Genomic DNA, 9,658 nt, shown 5'->3' with positions numbered 1-9,658 from the left:
TTTCCACTGTTGGGGTAATTATACGATCATCTGATCATTGGTTATACAACAATAATTCAAACAAATAATGTTTCATTATTCACATTGCATTTAATGATATGCAACTATATCAAAGATAGTTTCCAATGCAGGATTCTACAGAAATGAGTGTGTACATAGGTGAATTTTAAACAGCTCCCATTAAGCCCCTCTTTCTGCCACCACTGTGATATGGGGGTGCAGATTACACAACTCTGGCTGTGCCCATCCATTCCTTGAGCAGGTTCCATGGTCAGTCCTGGTAGAGCCAGTTGAGATGGGCTGCAGTGGGGGCTTGCTTCATTATGACATCATTCAGAAGAATTGAGAGCCTCAGATGTGTGGGTTGTATAATAGTAGGTGGGGGGTCCAATGGGGCAGAGAGGTTGGAACTGATTCGTAGCTGAATCTGGGATTCTTGGTTGAGGTGCCCAGAAAGAACATCTGCCCTAAGGATTGGACGATTCCTCAGGTATTTCTTCTTCTAAACCAGTTCCTATGCCCTTTATTTTTTCCATTGTTTTCAGTGTTTTGCCGACCACATCAGACACAAGCCCCAGAATAGGCACTCCGATCTTATCCCAGCCATCAAGCTGTAGGAAGAAGAAGAGAGGGTAAGGCCAAACAGCTGCAGCAGTGGCTTTTGAACCCTTCCTACGTTGACTTGCCTATGAGAGAGCTCATCACCTGAAGCCCTTTAAAAATTGCATCAAGAAGGTCAGCTAATTAGACCAAGAAAATGGGCAATAGTTTTACTAGAGCTATATCCAATGCTGTAAGCATGCAAACCAGGGGAGGCTAATGCAACAGAACAAACAGAGCATTTCCCCATTAACTGTCGGGATTCAAGCCTAAGTAAGTAGTAACTGGCAACTCTCCAGGCACCTGGCTTGATCTCCTGTTGACCTCCCTGTCTGCATTCCTCAGCAAGATCCAGGCAGAGGTCGCGATAGGCGATCCTTCTCAGTGTGAGAAGAACACACATCCTCTTTGTTGCCCCCCCCCCGGCAGGGGAAAGAGATAGACAGAAACGTATTTACATGCCTTTATTTCTGTCATTGCAGCGTTACAAAAAACATGACTGCTCTCTTCAAACTCCAGCAGTCGAGAGACAAACACTTCCTGTACTTCCTGTACAGCTCATATTACACTCTGAGCTAATTCCGGTGCTTCGCACTGTGAATTGACTGTCCCTCTGTTTCCCACGAACAGTCCCAACATCATGTGAAGTTTTCAAGCTAGCAGCTCGCAGCTGCATTGCTTCTATATCATATCAGTCTGCCATCCGCCAACTCTCACCTGACAGCTTCTTAACTACACCCCCACTCGTGCAGAGCTTTCCCCCTTGCAGAACTCAGCAGTGGGGAGAATGGGTTCTGCATGCATTGGCTCTGGCTCCCTTACCGTTGGCCTTCCTGTCTTCAGCCCCATCAGTCGCAGTGGGCACCAGCCACTACTGGCACATACACAGACAAATAATAATAATTTTTAAAAATATTTATACCCCGCCCTCCCCAGCCAAGACCGGGCTCAGGGCGGCTAACAACCAATAATAAAAACAAGTTGATTGAAATGCAACTTAAAAAACAAGATTAAAATACAACATTAAAACATCAAAACATTAAAATGCATAAATAAAATCTAAGCTTATGACATTAAAAATGAGGAGAGGGGCTTGGAAAATAATGATGATGATGATCTTGTTCAGAGCATACCCATTGGATAGTAATTTTTATTTTATTTTTTGGAGCACTGCAGCAGAAAAATTGTATACTGCTCATCATTTTCATGGTCTGTATCCAATGCAATGCAGGCTGATAAATCAGGATTGAATAAGGCTCTGCCCAACTTAACCTCAGTCACCCTCAGTCATCCTCCACCTGCAGGTCTCTTAAAACCAACCCAATGAATGATACAGCCTGTAAGCCTCCTCCCACTGTGCTTTTGTCCCAATAGAACTAAGTGTTGAATGGATTTGGAGTGTAGGTGGTTTGAGCTGACCCAGGACAGCTGTAGCAGGATTCCTGTGTTGTAGGATGTTGGACTAAATGACTCTCAGGGGTCCCTTCCAACTTTACAGTTCTATGGCAAATGCAACTAGTGTTACGTCTACTCACAAGACCTTTCTTGATCCTCTTGACCTTTCCCTGGAACTCAGCCTGGTATTCATCATTACCCAAAACACCTGTAGTATGAACCAGCAGCATTACAGATAGGAGGATGGGCCAGAACTTCATGATGGGTTGGAATCGGAGTGTCCTCTTTCAGCAGCAGCAAAAAAAGGAAAAGAAAGAAAGAGCTGCTCTTTGCCTCTGCTGTGCCTGAGATGGTGCTCTCTGCCTGCCTTATATAGCCTTGTTTGAGCTTCAATGGGTGATGCTACCCTACTTCTGGACTAAAGCCAAGTGCCTTTCAGAAAGACAATTAGGCAGTTCATGCTGGCATGGTGAACACAGAGCTCATTGCCCAGGCTGAGTGAATTTCCTTGACTCTCTTCCTTGATTGTTTCTCCAATTCGTTCTGCTCTGGGTCCCACACATTTTGATAAACTGATAATTTCTGTGCACAGGTCATGCCCAATTTGCCACAGCTCCCCAGTCATTTTCTTATCTTGCCTCTCCCTCCTATCTCATCAATATGAATGAGTACACTCAAGTCTTGGTTCCAGAGTTCCCAGAGGCAACTGGTTAGCCACTGTGAGAATTGGATGCTGGGCCAGATGGACTTGAGCGACCAGGTTCTTCTTAAGTTCTGATGGCATGAAAGAGTGTGGAAGATCCTACATAGTGCTGTCAGAGAAACTCACGAGCAATACTGTCAGGCTGCTGGGAGCGACTCCCGGCTGGTTGCCCAGGAACGTACAAAGTCAAGGGAATGTTTCTTACTATCCGCTTTCTATACAATATTTACAGAAAGAGGCTATAGAACCCAGCCTCTTGGAAAATGGCATTGATCTGAGTGAATCTCCACCCCCGTATCTCTCCCACTTTCTCATTTGTCTCTCTTATGGGTGCTGCTATGCACCCTCTGTCTTTGAGGTTTTGCTCTCCTACTTTCAAGGCTCGCCAGGTACTGGGAGAGGGGTGGGTGTTGGTTTCTATTTCCCTCACTGAGCAGCAACTGCAGTCACAAGACATTGTTTTGCATTCCACAGTCAGAGTTACTGTTGGATTCCCACAGGAAATGGGAGACTGGATGTGACGTTCACTGGTTTCCTGTTTTTCACTGTTCTCTCGGTTTCTTTGTTAGAGAGACGGTTGCTTCTCTGCTCTCACAGAGGCAAGATGCATGTTTGTATTCTCTCAGCATAGAGAGGAAATAAAGTTAAGAATGTGGCACATACTGTTTATCCTTCTGCTGTGTGGACTGCTCTGCATGGGCTCAAGATGAGACGAGCCTGTATCAGCTTCAGATGGGCCGAAGCTGGTCAAAATCTCACAGTGGGTGGGTCTGAAATGCTTTCTAAAGACACTGTCCATCAGCTGTCACCCCCCTGGTGCTTCCTCCTCCTCCTCTCCCATTATTTCCCAACTTTTCCCCTCATCTGCTTCTGAGCAGATTTACAACCCCTGTGGTAAATCTAAACTGTCTTCCTCTTCCTCCTCCCTGGAAAGGTCAAGCTGGGGAGATGGTCGCCCCCATTCCTCCTCTGCCCAGTCCCTGACACATACATTGCTACACATTTGAAATATCGCATTCAATGGTTGGATGGGGAAGATATGAGCCCGGTTTCAATTTTAATGGAAGGTTATATAGAAAAGTACCTTGGGTATGTGGTGAAAGATATCAGTACCTCCAATGATGGTAAAAGAGAGCCAGAGTGGTGCAGTGGTTAGAGTGCAGGACAAGAACCTGGAGATCAAGGTTCAAATCCCCACTCAGCCTTGAAGGGTTGACCTTGGGATCAGTCCCTGCCTAACCCACATCACAGGAACACGGGGGGTGCTGTGGTCTAAACCACTGAGCCTCTTGGGCTTGCCGATCGGAAGGTCGGCGGTTCGAATCCACAAGGATGGAAAGGGCAAGCGCGAGGGATGCAAAGTCCTCCTTGCTCATATTGCTTTGCTGTTTTCCAAGCACACTGACCTGGTCTCCTTCAGTGTGCAGGATTTTCTTCTGTGTACAGGACTTTAACAGAATAATGCTTTTTAAAACAAAAGGGTTGCTGCTTTTGTTCTTAAAAAAAAGAAATGTGAATGGTATGTTGTGTTCGACTAAGTCTGTAAACTGCCCATTAGCTATTTGATAGTGTTTGTGTGTCTTGCTTGCTTAACAATAGCAGTGTTGATATGTGTTGTGACAAAACCAGCCAAGGGTCTGATGACAAAAACTTAACAAAAAACCCCCTGGTTGATTCCATAATGTAAGCTTTTTAATATGTTGCCGAAATGTTACTTGATTTTTATTATGTTTTATGTGTGTTGGGAGGCACCCAGAGTGGCTGGGGCAGGGTATAAATAGCAAAATTATAAATTATTATTATTATTCTGTTTCTAGAGGGGTAGCCATGTTAATCTCTTGCTATGAAAACCAAAAGCAGCACCATAAAGGCTAACACACTGCTGTAAGGTTTCTTGGAGCAAAAGCTCATGCCTATAAATGTGGCACCTTAAATGTGTTACTTTTTAGGGTGTCACGAGAGATGCTTTATGTTTATTTTTATTTTCTGTGCACCTGCTTGTTGCAGCAAAATGTTCATAGGGCTAAAGAGGAGGTTTCTACCTGCTCATTCAGTTCAGAAGTGCAGAAGCGGCCTAGATTAAGACAGGAACCGAAAATGAATCAATCAAAATACCGGTAATTGAAAGCTTTATTGCTGCTGCCATAATTGATTGATTGATTGATTCATTGATAATTTGATTGTTTTTGCTACAGAAAATGAAACAATGTGACTGGCAGAATCCGAGACCAGGGAGAAGAGTCGGTGGAAGAAGACTGGAAAAAGTTTAAAGACTATTTACAGAAATACGGTAAAATTAATGAATGTTAGAAAAATGTTGGAATGAAGTTATATGGCTTTAGTAGAAATGTTATACGGAATTAAGTATAAATAGATTAATAGAGCATTAAAGGGAAAAATAAGGTTAGAATGTGTTAAGACAATTATAGGATAGAAAACAGAGGAAGATGGAAAGGAATTGCTGAAACAATTAATAGAAGTGGAATACAAAAAGGGAGGTGCGAGGAGGTCGTGGAAATTAGTGAAAGAAAGATAAGATATTGAAATTGGACTGTGTTTTAAATGGTTTTTGTTTTGTTTTGTTAGATGTATGTTAGTGTTTTGCAGTTTGTTTGTTTTTGTATTGTATTGTATTGTTGTATGTTTTTATCTTTTTTGGTTTTTTGTAGTGTTGTGTTTAATTTGTTGGAAAACTAATAAATATTATTATAAAAAAAAAGAAAATGAAACAATGGTTGCTATCTTTGCATTATGCTAATGTTCAGTCAGTTATATTAAAGTCCCTAGTTTTCCATGTAGGATTGTACAGAAGGGGGGCAAATGATCAAACAGCTCCTGATAAGCCCCTCATTCTGCTGCTGCAGTGACCTGTGGGCAAAGGTTAGGTAGCTACAGCCATGCTCAATCTTTCCCTGAGGCAAATATCACCCTGTGAGAGCCAGCATCTCAGGCAGCAGAGTAGGCTCACTTCGCTGCAGTGTGTTTGTGATTGTGAAGGAAACCATTTCTGCCCACCCATCCTGAGAAAAGCAAGCATTCACCATAATCACCAAAAACTCGAGAATCTCAGGTGCACAGGTGGGGTATTAGTTGGTGAGTGATCCATTGGAAGAGAGAGGTTGGACATGATCTCTACATCCATCTTTCATTCCACAATCCCAGTGAAAGTGCCAAGGAGGAACATAATCATGGTTTGAAACATTTCCAATTCCACAAGCTTGGTGTTTTTTCAGTCATCACACACTAGCTGGTTCCATTTGGCTTTCAACTATTGTTTTGCCCCCTTGAACGCAGCCTTGGCAGCTGCTTTAGAGATCTTCCAGGCTTCCAGCATCTATTTGCAGAAAGAAGAAGGAAGGTGAAAGCTTAACTTCTGCGACAGTGGCTTTCGAACCCTCTCTACTTTGACTTGCCTGCCAGAAAACATACTCCCTGAGCTCCTTTTAGGATTGCATCAGGAGGGTCAGTGTAGTAGGCTGAGAAAACTGGTAGTGGGCTTCTTTGGGAGCTATATCCAATATGGCTCTGCCCCCAAACTTCTTCCAAATCCAGAGCAGTGCAAGTGACCCCCAGGTTGGCCCAGGGCAGGGTGCTCTTATTTGGAAACCACCACCCCACCCTGATTGATGCTATGGGCGACGACTATTGCATCAATAGGAGTATAGCATCTAGATCAAGGGAAGTAATAGTGCCACTGTATTCTGCTCTGGTCAGACCTCACCTGGAGTACTGTGTCCAGTTCTGGGCACCACAGTTCAAGAAGGACACTGACAAACTGGAACGTGTCCAGAGGAGGGCAACCAAAATGGTCAAAGGCCTGGAAACGATGCCTTATGAGGAACGGCTAAGGGAGCTGGGCATGTTTAGCCTGGAGAAGAGGAGGTTAAGGGGTGAATATGATAGCCATGTTCAAATATATAAAAGGATGTCATATAGAGGAGGGAGAAAGGTTGTTTTCTGCTGCTCCAGAAAAGCGGACACGGAGCAATGGATCCAAACTACAAGAAAGAAGATTCCACCTAAACATTAGGAAGAACTTCCTGACAGTAAGAGCTGTTCGACAGTGGAATTTGCTGCCAAGGAGTGTGGTGGAGTCTCCTTCTTTGGAGGTCTTTAAGCAGAGGCTTGACAACCATATGTCAGGAGTGCTGTGATGGTGTTTCCTGCTTGGCAGGGGGTTGGACTCGATGGCCCTTGTGGTCTATTCCAACTCTATGATTCTATGATTCTATGACTGTGTACAGTGCCAGATTACCAAATAGGCAGAGCAGGCACTAGCCTATGGGCCCCATGCCTTTTAGGGGGCCCACAACAATAGATCAAAATTCCAACTCAACTTTAGGAATAACGTTCTGGTGGAAAGAGCTATTGGACAGTGGACTGGACTCCCACAGGAGGTGGTGGACAATCCTTCATTGGTGGTTTTGAAGCAGAAGTTGGGTGGCCATCTGCCAGTGATTATTTAGCTGTGCTTCCTGCACTGCAAGGGGGTTAAACCAGATGACCCAACTCTACAATTCTATGATTCTATGAAAACTAGAATTATTTGGAACCACCAGTCCTTACCTGTGGCTCCAGTTTCTGTGGGCCTCCCTGCCTTCTGCCCCATCAGTCTCACTAGACACCAGCTGTGTATCACACACAAACACAAAGCCTTTGCTTAAGGACTCTTAAGAATGTTGTGAATCGCTTGGATAAGTTTTTGTGCCACAAGTTTATTAATAATAACAATAATAATACTAGACAAGAGTGTGCCTCTCACAATCTTATATGATCATTTCTTGTACAAGCCACTGCCGAATACATTGTGGAGACTTTGAAGGAACACAGGAACACAAGAAGCTGCTTTTACCATTATTGTCTGCATTGTCAGCGACTCTCCATACCTTCAGACAGAGGACTATCTATGCGCTACCTTGAGATTCCAGAGATTGAACTGGGGTTTTCTAAATGCAAGGCAGATGCTCTACCATGCTTCCCAAAAACACACATATTGCATTTAGCATTGCTTCTACTCACCTTGTTCTTATTTTTTTTTAATAATGTTTATTAAAGTTTCACAAACAATAAAAAGTTCCAAAATTTAAACATAAGAAAAACTACAAAAATATAAAAATACAAAAACAAAACACATTAAAAATACACAATAAAAAACAGTTAACAAAAGAAGGGAAGGGAAAAAAAAGAAAAACAACAAAAAGAAAAACCAAAAGACAAAACAGAAAATAGATTAGTATTTTCAAATCTTATATTTCATTCACTAGTTTCTTGATCTCCTCACACCTCCCATTTTGTATTCCAGTTCAGATATTAAATTCAGCAAATCCTTACCCTCTAACATTTATCCTCACTCAAGATATTAACCTATTATAAATATCAATTTTCCAATTATCAATCCCTATTTACATTTTCTTAGAAATCTTTTTACCAATACCACTTATTTTCCATCAGACATCGTTTTAACATTCCTTAATTTTACAGTGCTTCTGCAAGTAGTCCTTAAATTTCTTCCAGTCTTCCTCCACCGACTCTTCTCCCTGGTCACGAATTCTGCCAGTCATTTCTGCCAATTCCATGTAGTCCATCACTTTCATCTGCCATTCTTCCAGTGTGGGTAGCTCCTGTGTCTTCCAATACTTCGCGATTAGTAGTCTTGCTGCTGTGGTTGCATACATAAAGAAAGTTCTATCCTTCTTTGGCACCAATTGGCCGACTATGCCCAGGAGAAAGGCCTCTGGTTTCTTCAGAAAGGTATATTTAAATACCTTTTTCATTTCATTATAGATCATCTCCCAGAACGCCTTAATCCTTGGGCACGTCCACCAAAGGTGAAAGAATGTACCTTCAATTTCTTTACATTTCCAACATTTATTATCGGGCAAATGATAGATTTTTGCAAGCTTGACTGGTGTCATGTACCACCTGTATATCATTTTCATAATATTCTCTCTTAAGGCATTACATGTCGTAAATTTCATACCTGTGGTCCACAACTGTTCCCAGTCAGCAAACATAATGTTATGTCCAACATCCTGTGCCCATTTGATCATAGCAGATTTTACCGTTTCATCCTGAGTATTCCATTTTAACAGCAAGTTATACATTCTTGAAAGTATCTTAGTATTGGGATCTAGCAATTCTGTTTCCAACTTTGATTTTTCCACCTGGAAGCCAATTTTTTTATCTAAGTTGTATACCTCTCTTATTTGGTAGTAATGAAGCCAATCTCGCACTCTATCTTTTAATTTCTCAAAACTCTCCAATTTCAATTTGTCTCCTTCTTGCTCTAGAATCTCCCGATATTTTGGCCACTTGGCCTCCATATTGAGCCTTTTTTGAGCTTTTGCCTCCATTGGTGACAACCACCTTGGGGTTTTATTTTCAAGTAAGTCTTTGTATCGTATCCAGACATTAAACAGTGCTTTCCTGACAATGTGGTTTTTAAATGCCTTATGTGCTTTAACCTTGTCGTACCATAAATATGCATGCCACCCAAAAACATTGTTGAAACCTTCTAAATCCAAAATGTCTGTGTTCTCAAGAAGCAGCCAGTCCTTCAACCAGCAGAAAGCTGCTGATTCATAATAGAGTTTAAGGTCTGGCAGGGCAAATCCCCCTCTTTCTTTTGCATCAGTTAGTATTTTGAATTTTATTCTGGGTTTCTTGCCCTGCCAGACAAATTTGGAAATGTCTCTCTGCCACTTCTTGAAACAGTCCATTTTATCCAAAATTTGTAGCGATTGAAACAAAAACAACATTCTTGGCAATACATTCATCTTAATAGCAGCAATTCGGCCCAACAAGGAAAGCTTCAAGTTTGACCATATTTCTAAGTCCTTTTTAACGTCCGACCAACATTTTTCATAATTGTCCTTAAATAAGTTCCCGTTTTTAGCTGTCATGTTAATCCCCAAATATTTCACCTTCTTAACCACTGTTAAACCTGTCTCATTCTGAAAC

At 42.1% G+C, this 9,658-nt stretch overlaps 1 long non-coding RNA gene across 3 annotated transcripts in view; it reads left to right on the top strand.

Annotated features, from left to right (window-relative positions):
- The first annotated feature begins 340 nt into the window (after nucleotides 1–340).
- Nucleotides 341–9,658, top strand: part of LOC310711197 — a 132,188-nt gene continuing 122,870 nt past the window's right edge. For all 3 annotated transcript variants that reach the window (XR_014528372.1, XR_014528373.1, XR_014528374.1), the window contains exon 1: nucleotides 341–490. This is a non-coding gene — a long non-coding RNA (uncharacterized lncRNA). The remainder of the gene's footprint in view (nucleotides 491–9,658) is intronic.

This window comes from Podarcis liolepis, assembly GCF_965112155.1.
Source record: "Podarcis liolepis genome assembly, chromosome: 7".
In the NCBI taxonomy this organism is placed as follows: Eukaryota; Metazoa; Chordata; class Lepidosauria; order Squamata; family Lacertidae; genus Podarcis; species Podarcis liolepis.
Note: the sequence above shows the minus strand (reverse complement) of the source record. Positions and strands in the feature narration are given on the sequence as shown.